This window comes from Ciconia boyciana, chromosome 3, assembly GCF_034638445.1.
Source record: "Ciconia boyciana chromosome 3, ASM3463844v1, whole genome shotgun sequence".
In the NCBI taxonomy this organism is placed as follows: Eukaryota; Metazoa; Chordata; class Aves; order Ciconiiformes; family Ciconiidae; genus Ciconia; species Ciconia boyciana.
In genome coordinates, this window is record NC_132936.1 from 112,477,174 (window position 1) to 112,500,000 (window position 22,827).

At 35.6% G+C, this 22,827-nt stretch overlaps 1 protein-coding gene across 18 annotated transcripts in view; it reads right to left on the reverse strand.

The window, feature by feature from the left end:
- NRXN1 (neurexin 1) overlaps nt 1-22,827 on the reverse strand; it is a 728,334-nt gene that overhangs the window by 450,484 nt on the left and 255,023 nt on the right. The window lies entirely within an intron of this gene.

Consider the following 22,827-nt stretch of genomic DNA (forward strand, 5'->3'; position numbering starts at 1 on the left):
ACATAGCTAACAGATGTCACCACACTTGCTTAATGTTAGCTGAATAAATCACCATTGCCTAATCAAAACCCCTGCATTCTTTGCCAATAACAAGATAATCTACTGCTTCATAAGATCTGTGGCTTCAGCCACCCAAGAATTTCATAGCATTTTGCAACCTGGAATTATCCTCGCGTATGATACACTGTATGTATCACTAAAAAAGGAGCCATAAAGAATCAAGTGTTACAAAGCCTCAGGTTCAGGAAACAGGCTGCATCCAACATTCTGCAACGGCAGACAAAGGCTTCACGGGTGCCTTGCAAACCAACTTAATTACATATGGAGAACAGTATCCAGATATGTAGATTCCAGATTCCTCATGACCATTTAATGCCTCCTTAAACATGAGCACCTCGTTTATGTACCACAGAAGAGACAACGCTCCGTCTGCTTAATTATTGAGATGCTCTTTGAGAGCATTGTGATGAAGGCACCTTTGATTCTGCACTGTTGAGATAAACGGAAGCTTCTCCATTTTTTGAGTGGTGGCAGGATCAACCCCAATAAAAATCAAGTAACGCATTACAGATAATGTAAATAATATAGTTGATTCTAATGGAAGGTAGATGGATGATATAAGTCAGGTTACAACTTTTATCGATAGCAATGAATTAGTCCTGGGCATATATCCATAGAGCCTCTGCCTGTCCTTCTGCTAAAGCTCAAAGTCTACCAGCCAGCAATCAAATTTTCCTGCAAAGGATTCACTCTTGCTAATACTAGATTCCCACATTTGCAATATAAATCAACCAGTGTAAGTGCGCAAGCTTTCCAACTTTTTAAAAAATGCAATAGGAGAAACCCTCTTTGAAAACCCAACATCCTTCAATTCAGACTTTCTGAAGTCTTCCTGATTCCTGTAGGTGACCCAATTGACACAATGAAAGCAGGCAACAGTGAAAACTACTTGATGCTGATATACCGAAAACTACTTGATGCTGATATACCCCAGGTTCTGCAAAGGACTGCATCCCAAAGACCAAATGGATAGACTGCTTCCTTGAGAAAAGTTGTGGGGTTTTTGGGTTGTTTGTTTGGGTTTTTGGGTTTTGTTTGTTTGTTTGTTTTATGGATGACAAACTATCCAGTAACCTCTTTCACATTTAAATTGTAACTGACCATACAAACACTAACACATGTAGAAACTTTTCATTCTATAGTATCACACTCCTCTGGGAGAAAGCACTGAGGAAGGAACTAAAATGGGACAAGCTACTTTCAAATCTGTAGCAAAGTCTGGATCTGTGCTTTTTGACTACATTAAATACATCTGTAGAATTACCAAAAATAATTATCATACAGAGCAAGAATACAGTTCTGTTGCTACTGTTTTTCACCTGTGTTGAAAAAGCAACCACAATAAATTACAACAAATGGGTAGAGAGAGAAAATAAAACAGCAATTAACAAATAAAGTTGGAGTAGTTCCACTCCCAATAAACCACAGTCGAAAGTGAACAATTGATTTTTAGGAAACATCTACCTATTCTTGAGAGATGTCTCTTTTTCATCCATTTGCAATGATATATCTCTATCTACTGCATATTAAAAACAAATACACATATAATCTAATCAGGTGTTTTATAACCAGAACCAATATTTTTCTAGTATAATCTTTGGTATATAGCAGCTTGCAGAACTAGTAGCAACAAATAAACTGCATCAAAGGCCCAATTCTTCCTGGGGCATAAGATAATCTTTTTCAAGAGATTTACTCCCTTAGCAAAGCAGGGACCACATTAGGTCATACTGCACAGTATCCGTACAAACTTCAAGATTTTCTATAGAGCATGTGCATTCCAGACTCACGCATAAAGCATCCTGTATCTAAATAAAATCAGTATCACTTATGCCATTACACACAAAAATTGTTAACAATCATAAATACTGAATATTATTTATTTCAGTAGTATTTGCACAGAAATGGCAGAGTTTGTATAAAACTAACTCTACGATGGTGATCTAAATATGAAAAATCATAATAAAAGTCAGGAGGTCTACTGTTCATATCAAAAGGGTACCAGATTCAATTGTACATTTATTGTGCATTTAGACTATTACAAAGGTGTTCCTTGTAATTTCTATGACAGTAATACGTAGTCTAAATACCTAAAATGGATTCTCTTAAAAAAAGTAAAAATTAAATTTAAGAATTTTAAATAAAACTTCTGAAATAATAGGATCATGTTTATATTTATGTTGTACATTTACATGGAACTCTTAAAAAACGCTGTTAAAGCTGACAAACACTTTCTACTCTGGTCTATTTTTATGATTATTTTTTTTTTTAATAAGCTCTGACATTCTTCTCAGAGCTTGCTCTTGCAACAAGCTTTATAAATTCATCGGAGAAAACCCTGGAAGTGGACAATTCCTTTGTCTTTGGTCCATATCTAGCCAGTTATAATGCATAAATCATTTCAAATTTGGCAGACTGCTAAACTAGTAAGTGAATGAACATTCTGCAGGACTGATTCCATGCCACAGCTAAAAGAGCAACAGCAATAGCTTGCAGCAGCAATGCCTATAAGTTACTACTTTTGTAGCAAGAATTCAGGAAGGAAAAAGCCAATACCACAAAGTAAAGCCAGCAATGCTGAATTACTTCCCCATGCCATATTCTTCCTCACAAAGCCTCAAATTCCTCCTCCTTCCTCCTGCAGGTATTATATGAACAGGACCTCCCCAAAACCTGGAGAGTAGGGAAAAGAATTCAAGCAAAAATGGAAGGATAATTAATAGTATGTGCAGGCCAAATATACTTCTTAACATATCCTTTTGGTACTCTACAGCAGCAACTTCTCCTGTACCACTGATAACAGCCTTCTACTGCTGCCAGCTGTAAGTCTTTGAACCAACAGCAGGGAATGACCAACTAATGATGTATAATTACAGTAGGTTGTGGAGGGGAATGGGTTGTTATACTTGCATAGAATGCACTTTTCCTCACTTTTTTCCAAGAAAAAAAAAAATCATTAAGAATGTTACATCTAAGACAACAAGCAAAAATGTTACATCAAAATATTTTGTTCAGGTTACCAAAAGAAATACCTCCGAGTTGGAAAATTACACATTTACAGTTTCTAAAGTGAGCTTTTTATTATCCAACACATGAAATAGTCTTTTATGACTGTCATATATACATATGTATGTATTAAGACCCTTCATCCACTACACAGATTAGATTTACAAGGGAAACAATGGTAAATTTGGGAGTTCTTCACCCTCAAAGGTCTACCTTTCCATCCTCAATAAACTTTCTTTTAATGAAAGTTATTAGTGACATATGAAGGGTTTATGTGCCAAATATTAAATGTTATGTTCAGCATACAAGACATTTAAAGGCATAATCCCTGCTACTTATTTGTGTATCCAATTTGCAGCATTAGATGGATATATAACAGCACAGATCCTTCTATCTGGAAGGCAACTCTAGTGTATTCTAGGAAATATGAATGACCTTTGCCTATGTGAATATGACATCCATCTTACATAATTAGCTACCATTATGCTTTGCATTCTTATCTAAGGAGACCCATATGGTCATCAGATGAAGGTGTTATTGAGAAAAATGTCACTGTTATGAAAAACAACAGCTGTGCTTTATTCTCTATCTGTATGAACTTGAACTCTTTAACATCTGTTAATCTTTCAGGACATGTTTGCAAATGTACTCTTCATATAAACTTATGATCAATGAAGAGTAACATCTTTAAAACATATTATGAGACTCTACCTGCTTTCACTGAAATAAAGAAACAACTCCATTGACTGGATAAATCTACATCTTTCCCTCTCTTCCGAATAGACACACAGTGAAATCGTAACTAGGCCACCTTTAGAACAAATTATTGACAAAACCTGGAAGTTCGAACAGGAAAGAATTCCGATATTATTTCACTGTCTGCTGATAAAGCTTTTTTCTTCTCCCTTCCAACTGAGGAAACTCTTTATGCTACACATAACTTTCATTCCAAGTATGTTAAAAAGCAGAATAATATGACAGAGGCCCCTCTCTTACTATGTTAACTTAAATCAAGAGTTACCTTGTGAGAGACAGTAGAGTTTCACTAACACAAATCTAACTTTAATTAGAATTACTATTTGCATATTAGTATTACATTTATTCTTCATTAGCTACAGATACAAATGTTATTAAAAAGCTTCAGACTAGATCTTCACTTCTATTCCACTATATGTTTAATGCTACTGAACTTCTTGTCTTTGGATACACCAAATCCAGTGAAGCAGAATATATACTCATTCCCTTCCAATTAACAAAGGTGGTTTTTGCCATCATTTTTTACCATGGTAAGGCTAAAATGTTTCCCTTGGAGATACTCAAGTGTGGTACACTAGTTATCCCTGTCAAGTAAATATCACTGAAAAAGCTAGATACTCTTCATGCTACAACTCCATCTTAAAAGTTGCTTAAAACAGCCTGAGATTTCACTCTAATAGAGTGTTCATAATAAACTATGCATAATAAACTAGAGTGTGTTTAATAAACTATGAAATGACGGGAAATGCACAAATACCACCATCTCTGAACATTATAAATAAAACTGTCCCAGAGTGATATCTCGTCTATATGCCAAACTACTTAATCAGCAAATTTGTAATTAGTGTATCCATCTGTTACAACGCACAAACCCCAGGTAGCTCTGTGCATTCATTTTTACAATTCAATCCTGTGCCACCTTTCTAATCAATCTACTCTGTCCACTATGTTGAATGATGACAATAAACGGAAAACAAAACAGAATATTAAACTCTGTATCTCAGGATATATGAATTTCTGTAAAAAACAATAATATATTATGCTAGAAGGCTTTTTAAAGGATTAGTAGCATCCATAGAGTACGAACTAAAACACTTCCACCTTTTCTGGTGTTTTACAATGAGTAAGAAAGCATTTAATAAGTCAATTTTACTATTATCTCTAAGGTTACTTTTAGAAAAGAGTACTGCACAGATTGGAAAGAAGTTTTGAAAAGACCATGATTTTACTAGATGAATTTACATAACTCTGGGGAAGGAGGGACAGTTCAAATAGAGAATTCCTTTTTCTACTTAAACAAATTATTTGGGTTTTTTTTCACAGGGTCTTTAAGGTTTTGTGAAGTAATTATCAGAGGTTAAATGCATAGAGAAATAAAAGAAATGAAAGCTACTTCATTAATAGCACTCATGTTCCTCACATCAGGAAGCCAGGAATACCACAGAAAGAGTAATTCTCTCCTAAAAAAAAAAAGAAAAGATTACTGAAATGACTTAGTTAAGGAATCCTACTCTTACGGAAGGACAGAATGAGCTACAATCTTAGCTTCAGTGAAAAAAAAAACCACCACTAATGAGTGCACACCTTTGCTTATCGTGTTTTTTGAAAAATCTTGTAATTTCACTTGAAATTACAATTTCAATTTTCCTTTTCTTCCTTTTCTTTCATCCTCAGTATGATATCCAACATACTGATAACAAAAAGGGGAAAGAAAAAAAGACACAAGCCGTGTTCCCACTGTTCTGAAGGCTCCACACTTGACATACACCATTGAAAATCACTATTTTCTCTCAAACACTTTTCTTTGTAAATGGGCCTCCCTACAAAAGATGAATTTTTAGTTCCATATAGATAACTTAAAAAAAAAAGCCAGTTTGTATGCCATCCCTACACCAAACTACTTTTTCCTAAACAGTGATGTTTCCTTGTAAAATGACTTAATTCATATTTTTGCTAGCTTTTAAAACAAAAAAAAGGTGTTTAAAGTCACAGAACATGTACTTCAAGTTGGTCTGACGTAAACAAAAAATAGCTTTTATTTGCTAATGCAGAACAAAATTACCATATTTCAAGTTAGGTCATATTTTAACTGGTATCTTAATGAAATGCCTCAAAAAAACCTGTATTTCAGGTAGTTCTAGTCCAAGTTTTTCCTTAAGAAATACAATTTTCAGACATATCAGCCACAAGTTACCTATTTCCTCACCCTAAGCTGCATGACATCAGAGGCAACTGATGTGAATTATAGGGACAGTGGTTCAGCCAAGAAGTGACCATAAGAACCACTGCATGAATTACATCTGGCATAATTTCAGTGATATCTCAATGTCACTTTAGCTTTAAAATATTTCAAGTCAAAATATTTCAATGGAAAAATGTTTCAACAGCAGAAGAAAATGAACAGGTAAATACAAATAACCAAGAGATAAAGACAATACCACACAAAGCAGTAAGAAATTAATATAGAAATACAAGACGAGAGGTTTGTAAGTAGGACAATCTTCTTGCCAAGTCTTTAGACTATCACAGCTATAGCTAAGTGTTAGAAAAAGGGGGAGGGAGAAGAGACAGATATAGCTCAAAAATGAGGAGAAGCAACAGGATGTGATCAATTGGTTCCACCAACATTTCCAGCAGACGTCCCAACAACTGATCCTGGAGTCCCTTTCACAGGTGGACAGAGGCACAGACTGTAAGACCACCAGTTTTCCTGGATGCCAGCTTTTGAATTCTCAGGTCTTTTGATTCACGTAATCCCAGCATAATGACAGCAAATTACCTCACAGAAAAAAAAGCTGTAGTTAGGTACCTTGCTACCACTTCCATCTGTAACCTCACAAGTCCACAGATCATGTGAGTAAAGAGCAGCTGCTGCCATGCAAATATACCCCAGGAAGGAAATAGCTATTATAAAATATTAATAGAGAAAGTACTGACAGATTTTATCTTGTTTTGAAGAAAAGAACATAACACAGCTAGCCTTCCTAAGATGCTAAATAAAAAATAAAAAGAACAATATTACAGTACAGGAATCACAGAAAGTAACTTACCAGGAAAGGCTTTTGAGTATTTTCTACATAAATAGCAGGAGCATATATAGAAAACAGTATGATATGTTCAGAAGAATACATACCTGTGCTGTTTTGTCTATTCAAAAATGTTAATATAAATAGGCAATATTTTTACACACTCGGACTAAAATTTTGACATGAACTCCACAGGAATCTGCTATCGTTCTAACTGTCAGTTGTTCCTGTGACATCTGCAGGAATGTAGTATAATTTAATGTTTGAAAATGGTTGCTTTGATCCTGGGAAGTCAGATGAACCCTCAGATTTGCTTTGTATGCATTTGAGTATTCAACATTTAACAGTAGAAGCCTGAAAGAAACCTTTCACAGCTTAAAAAAATCCACAAAAACCAAGCAAAAATGCTCAGAGAAACAAAATCCTTTTTTACAGTCTGAAAACTTTCTTCAATATTTATTCAATAGGGTCAGAAAGATACAATCAGTAGAAGAGGAAAAAAAAATCAGCTGAAAACCTCTTCAGTTCAAGATTCAAACAGAAATCAGTGTCTTTACTTCAGTATATGGAACCTAGCATCCACAAATGTATTTTATTCTTCCCCTATAGCACTCTTTCACCTCTTAACCTTTCAACAGACAAGGAAAAAGACGATAGAAACACATTGCACATTCAGAAAAATGATCGTCTTCTCTATCAATACCAGTTCAGAAGGCTGATGTTCTTGCTCACATTAAATAAAACACCACATCATAAAAAAATCCATCCATTTCAATGGGTGCAATCTCAGCGTGACATACAAGAGTACTACACTTCAGACTACAAGAATTAAAAATGTTGAAATAGTGATAGTTTATGAGTATCATAGCTGATCATCCCTCCTTGGATCCAGAATTAGTGGGCAAAAAGGAGTAGAAAAAACAAGCCTCAGAAGTTTATTTTACCTTTGGGTTTTTTTGGAGGGTTATACATTACAGACTCTGAATGCTTTTTCTTAACAGGACTAAACACAAGCTGCAACTGTTTCAAACTTTAAATGAACATTACCTACAGTGAACAAAGGAGAAATGAAAAACTATATTCGCAGGGACCATTACAAAATTGGAACTTGAAGCAAATACAGACCATATGGTTTCAAAATATAAAGCTAGATAAAATTTTAAGATATTACCTTTTATGTTCACCTATTATTCAGAATGTTCCCACTGAAATGCGCAGTGGGTTTATGAGTGTTCCTGTCTGTTGTTGTCACCACCACACTCCATAGTACTGTCTGTATAATTCTGAGACAATGGACATTTCTTACACCGTCCCACTTTGGAATTACTGGGCCCATGTCAATTTGCTGGCATTTAATTTGAGGCTCCACTTATTATTGGCTTTGTAATTCTTTGTCAGGCCATTTATTTGGCAGAAATCCGGTGGTTTTGCTTGGCACACTTACTCTTCAATAGTAAAAAAGCATAAATAACCAGAGGCAAATGTGGGCATGCAATATTAATATTATTGTTCTAGTTCACAGCAGCACAAACAAAAATAATTAAATAATAAAAGAAGTTAAGGCATTCATTTAACATGACTGAACGTGTTGATGCATTCATCCAAAGTGATCTCAGGCCAGCTGAAACTATTTGCAAATTTAGCATAGTGTTGTCTGGGAAAAAAAAAAAATTAGCATTAAAAAAAATATATATGCAAAGGTCTGTACTTGGAATAAAGTACATTATGATTTTTTTTCAAAAATGTCTTTAAAATTTAGCTACTTAATGCTTGTAAAAATAAAACCCCAAGAAAAAAAACTTTGTATTTAACCATATTTGAGTATTCAGCTGGGTGGTAGAAGATTTACAAAGGTCCATTTGCATGCGTACTTAAATCAGTCAGATCAGAGGTGCTCAGCATTTTGCACAACTGATTTCTAATTGCGTGATGAATATAGAAGTTATATGCAAATCTTAAAGATCCTTTTTATTTTTTCATTCAAGACTGAGATAGAGCTTGACAAATTCTGACTATATCAGGTAGTATATTAGCTGTTCAAATGTGGTCCAAAGCTCTTACAACAGGAAGAATGCAAAGCAGAACAACCTTGTAGTCTTGACATGAATAAAAATGATATTGCACAGAAATAAATATCTGACATCTCCATATTATGTCTAACAAAGATGTAAACCAGATGAATGACAGCTAGTACTTTTCCTTCACTAATACTAAGCAATTTCAAGATGATTTCCAATCATAGCTAAATATTGTGGGCAGTATAGTATAGTTATATACTATACAGTATAGTTATATATTTATGTCAACTAAACACATGGAGATAATTTTATTTCCATTCAAGTTATTCTTTGTTTTGAATATTAATATTGCATTGCAGCATGTGGAATTATTTTGGTAAATAGGCTTGCTTGTGAAAAGAGCTATTCTTTTGCTCTCCAACAGTCATTCCTGATGGTAAAACCAGAAAAATCACAAGGCCACTAATAATTTTAGCTATCTAGAAGCATTTCATATACACAGTATTATTTCTTTTTTATTTCGTAGATGGAGAAAATGCACCATCCCAAAAAAAAGAGTGTGTTATAGTAGGCATCTGAAAAGGTAAACTCTCCCAGGATATTAACAAGGCAGTCACCTCAAGTGAGAACATTTTGTATGCAACTGCTCACAGCTAGCCAGGAGAGAAATAATACAGGTGGGTGAGTATTAAAGCTTCATACTTACATGTAAGTCACCAGTCAAAAGACAGAACCAGTCCTGAAAGCAAGTTTCTCTGTCCTCATGGTCTTGGCCATTAGCCATGCTTTTTCTAGCACTATTATATTAGCCTAACAAATCTGAATTCCACACAGCACCATGGCTTCAGCAGGACAGACAGACAGGCAGGCCGTCCCCTCTACAGAGAATAAGCTGGTCCTGACTATACTCACCTGAGAAGGTAGAACAGAAATTGTATTCTCCTGAAGAACCAAACCCTGTCTCCCACATTCTGAACGCAGCATCATGGTTTCTGCCCATGCTTTATATGAAGTGCCTACCACTAATCTGTGAGAAGCCAGCTTTTACTGCAAAGCCTATTGAATCACACCTTTCACAGCAGGAGGGTGAAGGCATGCTGAGTTTCTTAATTTCAGTCAATCATACACATAAAGTACACAACAAGCTCTTCAAACATGTCAGAATTAAGACCTAAACATTAAAACTTGTGTAAGCACTCAGGAAAAAACAACTTTACAGAACTTAGTCAACTTCCAACATCTCTAGGCACCTCCATGGATAGAAACCAGCTGACTTGTAGATTTCAGGATTGCAAGTTTGGACTTCAGTAGGATTTAGGCAACTATCACATTTTTAATAGATTTGTAACAGGACTAAGACTGTTATGGATGAAATACACAGGAAAATGTGTGTGTGAGAAAGCAGCAGCAGAACTACCAGAACAAGGGTTAAAAGAACAGCCTGCCTAGTTAACAAAGAACACTGTTTCTGGGAAACCGCTCCCAGAACACCATTCCCAGCTGCAAAATTGAGAAAAAGCTGTTTCTGTCAAGACAAGAATGCCTGTGCTCTGACAGGAGCATGGCACAGACAACCCCTCAGCAGAAGACTGCAGTCTGACAACAGGAGGATGGCAACACAGCTGCAGTATATCACATGCCATTCATTTTCCTGCTAGCCAAACAAGGAGAGACATATTGCACACATAACTTTCAAACAAAATACAAGCAGGGTTTGCTGCTCATTGTTTAAGAGCTACGGACACTGAAGGAAACAAAAATCTGAAGCAAAGAACCATACCACCATAACAACTGCTGACTTATAAATATGAGTATAAATAATCAGTCCAAAGACTAGTTAGCCATTGCCAGCAAAGGGAGCCCAAGAGATGTAGTGAGTACTTCACATCTAGCATCCCCTCAGCTTCGCGCTGAACACCAGAAATCCAGGCCAGACTACTTAGATGTTTTGATGAATAAGTTGATGACAGTGAGTGAATGAATGAAATCTATGTGAGTACAAGTGTGACCTGATAAAATAATTTACTTAGATATTTTGCTACAAAAAAAGAAAAAAAACAAAAATCACTTCCCCCCTCTCAAACTCTTGCATAGTGGTAAGCCTACAACAGTAAACTCCAGTGTTTAAAACAGAAGCCCAATGGTTCTTCTAAATTAGCATCTCTGTATTTCACTGAAATGAAACAGAAATCAAGAAAATTAAAACACAATAAACATCAATTACAATAGAACTTTAACGTGCAAAAATCCATGGTCCACTACCAACAAAATATTTTGTAGTTTGTGTTCAATGTTTTGATTCAGGCCCTCTCTCAGTTCCTCTCTGTTTGAAAAATATATTGTTTATAAATAAGTAGATTTCTGTAAACATTCACTGTATTATACACAGAAATCTGCTATTTATTTATTCGTGTCAGGCCTCAAGTACCCTGGACAAGTGGCAAAGACTAGTGGGGCTGGAATTTATCATTCCTAAGATCATTAGAACATGAATTCTATGATTCCTTCACTTCTGACACAGTCAATGTTATGATGATTGCAAAGGTCTGAAAAAAGTAAAAGGTACAAATCCAGGTTTGGACAATGCTAGTAGAGGACATTAAATAAATGGAAATTATCGATAAACAGGAATAGCCCTTGTAGGAAAAGCTAAAGTTATGAAGGTTTTGGAGGGAAAGCAAGCAAAATTAACTGTAATCACAAGAAAAAAGCTTTGAAGGCCAAAGTATAGAACTTACTTAATTTTTAAAACTTAAACTGTAAAACTAATGGCACAAATAAAGATGTTTGCACATAGCTCTTTGTCTACAAGCAGAGAATTTACGGAACACGTTAGCATTTAAGGCCATAGCTGTAAATACCATCAATGAATTCAAGAGGCAGCAGGCATTTTCATAGTGCTGGGAGTGGAGAAGGATTAAAGACAATCTGGCTGGGCAGGTCGCTGAGGTTAATATAAATTTAAAGTACCACACGGTCTTTGAGCTAAGTGTTAAAACTCACAACTTAGCAGGCCCTTCCATGCTTGTGGTTAATAAAAGTTTCTAAGTTGTCAAAGTATAATATTTTGACCTTGTCTGCTTACAACAGCTATTTCTTTTTCTCATCAGTATAGATTGCTCCTCCCTACATTGTATTCTAAATAGATGCTTTTAAATATTAACCTTAAGCTAATTTAATTACATTAAGCCTTTAGTAGGTAGCTTTTTTTAACCTATTCTTCTTATAAACTGAAGTGGATCCATGTCCTATTTATTGTTTCATATGAATGCAGAGACTTTAAACATGGGAATCCGACTGATTCTTCTAAGTATGGTGTAATACCGCACAAGAGCATAAAAATGTGGAGCTGCAGTTTCCAATCTTCCTGAGCCTCCACAGAATGCCCAATAGGTGCACTGTTGTATATAGGGATGACTTACATTCATCTGTACCTAAAAGACTATCAGAAAGCAGAGATCAAAGACACACAGCTACTTTGATAAATGAAGGCCTGACACAGGCCTTTCACAGCTCACAGAGCTAGTCATAATGACTGTAAAAGGAAATATTTCCCCACTAGCACTCCTTATTTTTTCCTACACTTTCCTGAGGGTTGTCCTTTTCTCAGATAATGCTCATACAATCAAGAAAACTTACTTTAAAAGCATCCCTCCACAGTTGTCATTTGCTTTTAAACATGTTTATGAATATAAAATGTTATAAATTGCCATGTAATAACTCATAAAATACAGAATGTTCTTTAGCAAAATAGTATTTCAAAGCATGTTATCATTCTATGCATACAAATTGCAGAAGAGGTGTAATGCCAAAACATGACCTTTTCAAAAACGATAGATGGATGAATTGAGAAACATTCTCACCACTTCCACATTTATTTCATATAGCTTCTTCAGATGAAGTACACACATTTTCCAACTCCAAAATACACACAATTTAGTGCCTGTCTTCTCACTACAAATTGTACCTTTTTTCTTTAAATTCTGTGCCAGTGAGTACTTTCTCAAAATTATGTTGATATTACGGGAACAAAATCCCCTTGACCTTCAGTAATGAAGAAGTCACTAGTTGAACAAGTATTTTTACAGAGATGTTGCCATCACAGTGTTGGCAAAACTTAACATTTTATCTGTTTTTTTTCCCTTGAACATTGAAATGCTTCCTTACACATTAACACATGTCCTTGTTTCATCTGAGATAGAGTTAATTTTCTTCCCAGTAGCTGGTATAGTGCTGTGTTTTGGATTTACTATGAGAATAATGTTGACAACACACTGATGTTTTAGTTGTTGCTAAGCAGTGCTTACACTAGTCAAGGACTTTTCAGCTTCCCATGCTCTGCCAGGTGCACAAGAAGCTGGGAGGGGGCACAGCCAGGACAGCTGACCCAAACTGGCCAGAGGACTATTCCACACCATATGGCCTCATGCTCAGTATAGAAACTGGGGTAGTTGGCCAGGGGGTAGCGATCCCTGCTCGGGGATGGGCTGGGCATCGGTTGGTGGGTGGTGAGCGGTTGCATCACTTGTTTTTCCTGGGTTTTGTTCCTCCCTCTCTCTTTTGTTGTTTTCCTTTTCATTACAATGTATTACTATTATTATTATTAGTTTATTTCAGTTATTAAACTGTTCTTATGTCAACCCACGAGTTTTCTTACTTTTGCCCTTCCAATTCTCTCCCTCATCCCACCGGGGGGAGGGTGAGCGAGCGGCTGCGTGGTGCTTAATTGCCAACTGGGGCTAAACCACGACAACACATCAGCTTCTCTGCTTGTCTTAGCAACACAGGATTTATTAATCTGCTATCCCTCAGTTCTGCTCTCCTGAGTCACTCAGGAGAGGACCCTGAGCCCACAGATGTCTAGGCAAAAGTTTGCCAGCCATTTCCCAGGAGTCAGCTTGCAACAGATACTAAATACTGTGATTTAGGTATCACATCTTTCCAGAGACTACATATTTTTCATATGGAAAATAAATATCTGAGAGTGGAAAGATAACAGAAAAAGTGAGAAACAAGATCAGTGAGCTAAAGATTGCATAGAAAAAAGAAGCAAGATTAATAATTAATGGAAAACAAAAAGAAATAGTATACCAGGCAAGGCAGTACAGATGCAGAAATTGTGATTTTGGAGGCAGATGGAGGATGTCAGAATTAGAACAGCTGTAGAGAGCTGATGATATCAAATTTGCATTAGAATTCAAGCATGAGTTTTCTTAAAAAGTACAGACTGTTTTCAGAGTGGAAGGCAGTCAGTAACCATAAAAATCAAAAAAGTACCAAACTTAAAGAAACACCAAGTTCATTAGAAAAAAATTAACGGAAGTTAGAAAATTACAGAAAATAATGCTTATATTCGTATTTGAAAACATGCATCTTCACTGATCTTTAAATATTATTAAAGAAAAAATTTTCCTCAAGATAAGTAGCTGCATCAAACCTATAGCATTAATGCATAGTTTTAGCCAACAAGAATGGGGAATTCTATATTGGTTTGAGGTATTTTACTCAACATTTTTAAATTATTTCAACATTTTAGCCTTTTTAGTTAGAAACAAAGCTTCTTAAAGTGTCCTGTTCCAGTCAGAACTTTCCACAGTTTTTGAAAAAGCTCCATTTCTGTTCAGCTTTAGGCAGTTCTATTCCTCTTTCCAAAAATTGTTTCTTCCATAAAACAAAAATCCACTAATTTGCATCAAGAGGCACTCTGGAGGGATCCAGAATAGATTGTTTCAATACATACCCAAACCAACCAAACCACTCCATGATTCTATACATATATAGTATAACTAAACACAGCAGTGACATGCAAGTTACAGTAATTTAGAAAAACAAAGAAGAGATGTGAACATTCACTGGCAGAACAGTCACTGTGTCCCAACATAGTTCCAAATACACAAGTTTAGTCCCAGTTAGTACACTCGCTATAGAGGCTGTCCTCAATTTACCCACTCCTAAATGGCTGGTAAAATGGGTTGGGAAGTCAAAGATGGGTTGGGAAGTCAAAGATGGGTTGGGAAGTCAAAGATGGGTTGGGAGACACATCACTTATTTCTCTACCACCGATTGCCTATTGAGGCATATCTTGATCTTACTAACATGATATGTCGTTTAGACTCAGGCTTTGTCCTCTTACAATCTGGGGAAGGTCAAATATAGAATTTATATAAAATGCTTGTATTCTGAGTGGTGATGAGCAACTTGACAAAGACCAGTTTGGGCTTTGGGTCTGCACAAGCATTGTAGCTTTCAGTGCTTCACTGGGTCAGGAGTTAACTTCCCACACAACCAAATACAAGTAATGCAAAATTTTGTTTTTAAACTAATAAAAATTATACACATAGTAATTAACTTTTAAAACAGCCAATAACCTGCTAGCCTTCCATAAACAAGATAATTGTGACTCCTGACTTCCTGTAGATTTGAATTATTTAATAAACCTGCACATATACATTTTAATAATGCCATGTAATGTTGGTATCACCTATGACCCTACCAGCAGTCATGGAATAATGCACATCATAGCTACACTACACATATGTAAAATTTGGCAAAGAATTTACTCACAACTCTTAGTTACCTTTAGTTAGCTAGGCAACTTAGTTATCTAGATAACTTTACAGTAAATCATGGTAATACTTTTCACATAGATTTTTCCAATATTCAGTTAATGATGACACCCATTCATCAAAAACCCTTTAAGATGCAGCAAGAGAGCTGTTTTATGGCAGCATTAGAAAATCTCAAACCCTCAGAGCATCACAGATTATTTACAACATGCAATAGGGTGAAAAATAGAGAGATGTAATTAAAGGCTACAGTAATCTACTTAAATTAGGCTGACTTTTTTTTCAGTGGGGATTTGATTCTCTCCTGACTGTTTTCTTCCATTTCATCATTCCTGAAACTCAAACTATATTTTGTTCAACTTTAATGAAGCTATTAAAATAAAGGTAATTTGGACACCCAAAACTATCACTGCAAAATACATTGCTCTTCCTTTTACAAAAGGATGGGTTGTCTAAACATTCTTCCCTTTCACAGAGGAGCTCTCCTCTTCCTTGCTCAAAGTTACACCTCAAAGGTTTTGGGGAAAGAGTGTTTAGAACAAGATCATTCAAGTTCTGTACTTGAAAACGCATGTGCAGCTTTATGGGACTTGGGATAGACCTGACAGGTGCAAATTTTCTTATCTCTATCTTAATCTTCTCGCCAGCTCTCAAAGCAACGCATTTGTCAATCTCCTGTGCCTCTGTCCACCAGTGTGGAAAACAGAGAAAAAGATATAAGTCTCCAAGGCATAAAGGACTTTGTACCTTCAAAGTTTAAATTTCTGTATTAAGCATTTATGCAAAGTTTTAGTGGAATACTGTTATTTTTAGCCTAGATCTAATTCTCTGTATCCAGAAATAAAATGCCCAATCTCCAATACATTTAATTTGCCATCATCATTGTTACCTTCAAGTAATGCCAGAAGGCCAAAGTCATAGTAGAGTTCTGTAACAAAGTAAGATAATCTCTGCATTGAGGAGTTTCCAATCTATCCCACGTGCCTTTACTGGGCCAGTAAAGTGACTCTGGCAATGGTGCACAAACTATTACATGTAGAATTAGCACCGCTCTAGGCTTACGTCCAATCTCAGACAAGAGACTTACTGCAGACTTTGCAAATTCTGCCAACATCATAGCAATGCTTGTTACCATGAGGCCTTGTTACACTGCTGAAGAAACAAAGCCAAACACTTCATTCTTCCATTTTACTTGATTTTCAAGTATTTGTCAGCATGGATCACAGGAAAACGTGGACTTCCCTGCTAACCAATGCTAACTTCCTCATAGAAACAGCTATTTCGTTTTTGCAATAGGTTTCTGTACAACTGTCCCCAGTGCAGCTAACATAAGGAAGTAAATGCTTAAATTGCATATATTCAGACTTCATTAAAACAGCATTTAGCAGATCGTTTACAACATGGTTAAGTATAAGCAGTATGCTCTTGACAACATCAACGAAAAACAGCAGAAACATTCTTTAAAAATCTTACATTCCTCATCCTAGGAAATGCATAATTGGAGTTCTGAAATGTTTTGGAATACTGCTTTTCACCAAGTCTGTTCTATTAAATGGATTACTAGATCTAAAAAAACCCCAAGCAAACTAATAACCCCCGCAGAACAGATCCAGGACTTTTGATCCTGGACTTTTGATCCAGATCCATGATTTTATTTCAGAGCAGATGTTATCAGAAAACTGTCTTCATTGGTCATACCATATCTAAAAATGAGATATATTGAAAAGACTCCATAAGACACTCATGCTATCAAAACAACATGGTGTTTTCATTTATAGAGGAAACTAGAGCAAGATAGGTCTTAATCATTCATAAATTATCCAAGTGGTGACAGATTGAAGTAAACTAAGGCAAAAAGTCTGGGGAATGAAAAAAACATTGGATATTTTGCATATGAAAGTGACAACAATATTAGATATTACAGGATTAAAGAAAATTCTTTACAATACTGGTTGAAAACTACTGTTATTTTTAAGATGTTTAAATGAATGAACAGTATTTTATTTAAAAATATATTAACAACCACATATAAAGAAAAGCTTTGCATACTCGTTAAAGGTAACAAGAAAGAGGATTGAACTCTATTGGAATATAGATTTCAGATTCTCAAATATAATTTGCTCAGGACTCACTTTCTGTTGGTATTACTGCCAGAGGAAATGATGGCAGAATGATTTTCCAGGGGAGATCCTCCAGTTTCCCAGACCAAAGTCCTCCAAAAAAAAAAAATCCATCCACCTGATCTTCCCATCCACTAAGGCAATTCTTACCTCTTCAAGCTCAACTACAACTACATGTCTCTTACAATCCTATTATAGCCTCCCAAATTTGAATTCTCCCACCTTTCTACTACATGCTCCAAACTCGCTCATCAACCATCTGCTCTCTATTTACTGTATCTCTCTCCTCCTTACTATATGTCCATCTAATGCTTAATCCCATATTCCCTACTTCAGTCCTACTCCAATGTTCTGAACTGAAAGTGAAGTTACAGATATTCCACAGGGCAAGGAGAGAAAGGAACAAAATTACCTTTGACAGCTCCCAAAACTGTCACAACACTACTGCCGTCACCATAATCTTTGTAGTGACATATCTACAGCTTTGTTATAGGTGGCTCAGTTTGGGAGATTGTGATCTTGATGGCTTATAACGAAAACATTTGGTAATTCTGGTAGAACCAATTTGGTAGATTGTTTTTGCCTTGAACTTGGAAGCACCGAGCCCACTGAACCGACACAACCTGTGAATACACAGTGAAATCAATGCAATTAAGCATTGATTTACTGTACAGATACACAATTGACCAAGCTGTCTCAGATTCACACCTCATATACTTCAGGACCAGTTCGTACATAACATACATGATGCATTCTCAGATATGTGTACAAGATCTTCAAATACTATCCAGACATATTTTCTGCATGGAAAAAAAATCTGGGGGCAAATTTGGACATATGAGAGATAAAGCTTAACTCAATCTGTATGTGACTATCACTTCTGAGTACTATAGAGTAAGACCTGCTTAACAGAAAATTTTTGTCTATGTATCTCAATTAAGAACACATTTTAAAGTGATATGTTAGGCCAGCTCTTAGTATGAAAGCAAGTACCTTAGTGTAAGGTACTAGACAATTCATTCATGTGATGATGTACATCATAAACATTTTTATTCCCAACATAACTGTCTATACTTGCTGTTGTTTTTATTTTTGGGGAGGCTGAGGGGTGGGGGTGGTTTTTTGTTGGTTTGGGGTTTTGTTGTTTAGTTTGGGATTTTTTGTTTTGTTTTGTTTTTAATAACATTAATTGTGTTAGTTAAAAATATTAGCTTTTTAAGACATAGCAATTTAAAATTTGACTTTGGACTTTTTGACATCAGCCTGTAAATATTTTATGCTAGAAGTAATGCCAAATATGTGCAAGTTTGCAGGACTGGGGTTTTATTTAGTTTTATTTAGCACTGAAATAGAAAACAGCTTTTACAGTGAATCTAGTTGGGCATCACTTTCTCAGCATCAAGTAGGCAAGCAGAAGACCAAAAATAACAATAAAGGGATTCAGTTTGCGGCATATTCTCTTAGCACTCTTTGTACAAGTCTTGTTCCTGCACTGCTATTTTCTTTCACGTTACTTATGACTACTGAAACCAGTTGACACCTTGCACACAACATTAAAAATCATTTTAGACCAACTTTTCAGCATCACACTAATTCAGGAAGGCATGGTTCCTTAGATTTTTTTTTTTTCTGTATTTGCAATGAAATCATACCTAGAATACATTCAGTATTTTTAATATAGTAACAAACATTTGAGGTTATTTGAGTGTGGAAAAAAGGTAGGGATACTCTGTCTGAAATACCTGAAGGAGCAGTGGCATTCCAACAACTGACAGAATTTTGAAAGTATAATGAACAAGTTGAACAGCATGTTGGGATTTGAATGTTAATTACACTTTATTCTTGGAAGCAGTTAAAAATAAAATTTGTTTGAAAAAAGAAAGGAAAAAAGCAGGACATCTAAAAACACGCACAGGATGAAAGAAATCCCTACTAGGAGAAATCCAAAGGACACTTTTTGAAAGCAGGCCTAGAGAATGAGTAAACTAAGCTTGAAATCCAAGAGAAACTAAGAACAGGCAAGAAGACTGTTTGAGGGAAGGGAGAGAAATTGTTTTGGTTTTGTCTAATTTCTATAGTGAAAAATCTGTCAAAATCTAAAGCAGGTTATTTGAAATCTGAGAATTCATTATCTTTATGAAGTTGCAGTTTATTCTTTTATTCTGCGTTCTCTGTTGTCTCACATTCCTGAGCAACTGTGTAGAAAAGACTCACTACTAAAAACTCTTCTTTGAAATTGTTCTTTGTAATCTTTTATCCCCTACCTATTTAGATTTATCGTATAATTTAGCACAAGCAATTTTAACTCAAAGAAAACAGTTTAGATGAAATCAAGGAAAGCAAATCCACAAGTTTTTCTAAATGCAAAATCAGCACCTTTATAGCAAAAGCTGCTGTCAGAAAGGATGGTTGTGAAAGTTCCAGCTTCAACATTATCTCACTTATCAGATGAATATATTCTACAACTGCTTTTCTGACAAAATCAGAAACAGCAAACAAAGCGTAGTGCAAGCACATTAGAATCAGTGTTCAAACCTTAAGCTGTTATATTCAGACATTTGTGGGTTTTAGGTAGACATGGCACTAATATTAAGGTTCCCAAGACTTTCATTATAGTCCTTTGACAACATTATAAACCTTGAAAACAAACATCAACCATGGAAGCTGAATACTTTTTGAAAGTTGACTCAGTAAAGACAAAGCCTATGATGACGAGAATAATGAAAATAGTTCGTCAACATTCAAATAAAGAAATTAGGAAACGTTTAACAACTGCAGGTATTCCATGATTTAAAGAACTTGAATTTTAACATCAATCTAAGCATAGGATCCAAAAGGGACCTTTTCCCATCTGCGTGAAAGATTCACCTGTCTGACCAATCTAAGAATCCCAGAAGCGGTTTGTAATAAACACACACTGTCTCCTGAATAACCTAAAAGTGTATCACATGCTTCAAAGTCTGAGTCCTTCATGCTGATGTGAGCTAGCTGCTCAGAACTGAATATACGAAAGAGAAGCATAGTGTCCCTTATAGTCCTGCATTATTACAAGATATTAGTAACTGACTTTTCTGTCAGTAACCATTAGTAATAACATACCACAACTGTCAAAAAATTCTAGTCAAGTCAGCAGTGATCCTTCAGTATATTCATGGACTCCTGAATTCACAGGACACAGATTTTTTTCAAACAACACTTCATGTAATGAAAAATGAATATTCAGGTCAACAAAGATGACTAATATATTTGTGTTGTATTTGCTATTTGTTTGGAAAGAACCAGGAGTCATTTTCAATTCTGTGTGTATATGAACTTCAATTCTTTTGCACTAACAACTATATGAAAGTAATATTTCTTTGTAGTAATATTTGTAGTACTTCTTTGAAAGTAATATTTCTATTATGTTTCTTTTCAGCTAAATTTGAAAGGTAGAGAGCATCTCCAACCATTATTTACAGATATCAAAAGAATTTTAATCAGTTAAAGAAAAAGCAGCTACAGTAGCAACTCCCGGATGTTGCATACTGACAGTAATAGTAATAATGTTAATAATATCTGCAAACTTCAATGAACACTGGATCAAGCCCAATGTTTCACTTTATCAAAATCTTTCATCTTCATTATTAAATATGTCTAACATACATTTAAAAGTATCACAAGTGTACTAAAGATTACCACAGCTCTCCAACTAAGTAATTAAGGTGTTGATTTGAAAGAAGGCTGCAAATTTACTGGAAATTTTGTAATATTTTATAATTTTACCCATTCAATAAACATGGGATGAACAACAAACCACACGTCATATATATATAAACATTGGGAAAACTGATCTCACTCAGATATGTTACCCTAACCACAAAACTTTGGTCAACAACAACTTCAAAATGACCATGTAGCATGCTTCTCATGAACACAAATGAGATCAGTTAAAAGCAGAAAGCACCGCTATTTCTTAGCCATTTTTGTTACAAATCACTCTTCAGTGGGCAACAGTAAAGTGCTTAAAGAGGTAGGGATTTTCATTTGAAATCTCCAATGCTGAAATTCCAATGGGGAATCTAAGGATTTTTTTACATGTTTTTACAAAGTGCTCTAGAAGTACTGTTCTAGTTTGAAGGCTATATTTTGATTCCAAAGGTGCTGCGTGGCATATTTTCTTAGTAAGCCGCATAATATTATTTCTAGCCATGCTCCAAGACAACGTGCTAAACCTGCTCTGGTCCAGAGAACAGGTCACCTTGACCTGATTCATCTCCTATTTCATTAGAATGCTAAGGAAAGCAAGTGCACTTAAACCTCCTCTCAAGATGAGCAAAACTATTTACCAAATTGCTTATATAAATCTATTGCATTGCCTTGAAAAGCCTGAGGAACTTAGAAGTTCGGAAATAGCAAGTGAAAGGTTGCCTTGCAATTTGAATTCTGTTTTCTCATGCTTGAGCATTACTTTACAGACTAAAATTCTGATCTCCCTGCTTATTTACAGAATACTTCCACTGAAAATGAATAAACAGCAGGTTCATGGCATGCCCAGAAGCTAAAGAAACTCAAACTTCTGAGCACTACACAATGAAGCAAGTTCCAAAGTCAGAAGAGTCTTCCACCAAATTCCCCTCCCTCTTTACAGGTGGATTTAGTTGCTTCCATTGATCACAACCATTGCAGGAAGATCTGTCACAGACCCTTGAATACCAAAGTTCCAGACTATTTAGTACTTAACATAATAAAAATATCTCGCAATCAAGTTGTTATCAAATCTTAAATATACATTTTATCAAACAATTTCTGGTATAGCCAGGGATTAAAAGTGAGAAAGTTAGTAAGGGTACATGCTCTGCCTATTCTGTTCAAAGCAGAGGAAAGCTTTACTTCCTCTTTGAAGCTTGGCTACACAGCACTGCTTAGCTCCCATTTCTCTTCTGTGGCTCAGGGAAGACTACTCTTCTGCTGAAATTCATTTGTACTTATGGTTTCTTGTCTCAGTTTACTCTTTTTCGTTTAGCTAAGTCACAAACTGCTACTGACCTTGCAACACGTATTTTTTGTGTCTACAGCTAAGAATTGCAATTGCTCGGGAAACCTAAATGGAAAACCCGTAATTACTATTACCCTCCTTTCCAACAGCAGAGAATGACAGAAAGCTGTCAATTGTGAGGCTAAACTAGACATTTTTACAATCTTGTTTGCCATTAAAAAACACCAATACAATTCAGCAAAGAACTTCAAAACAGAACTTCAGGTAAAAGAGTAACTAGACCGTGATGGTTTTAGTAGC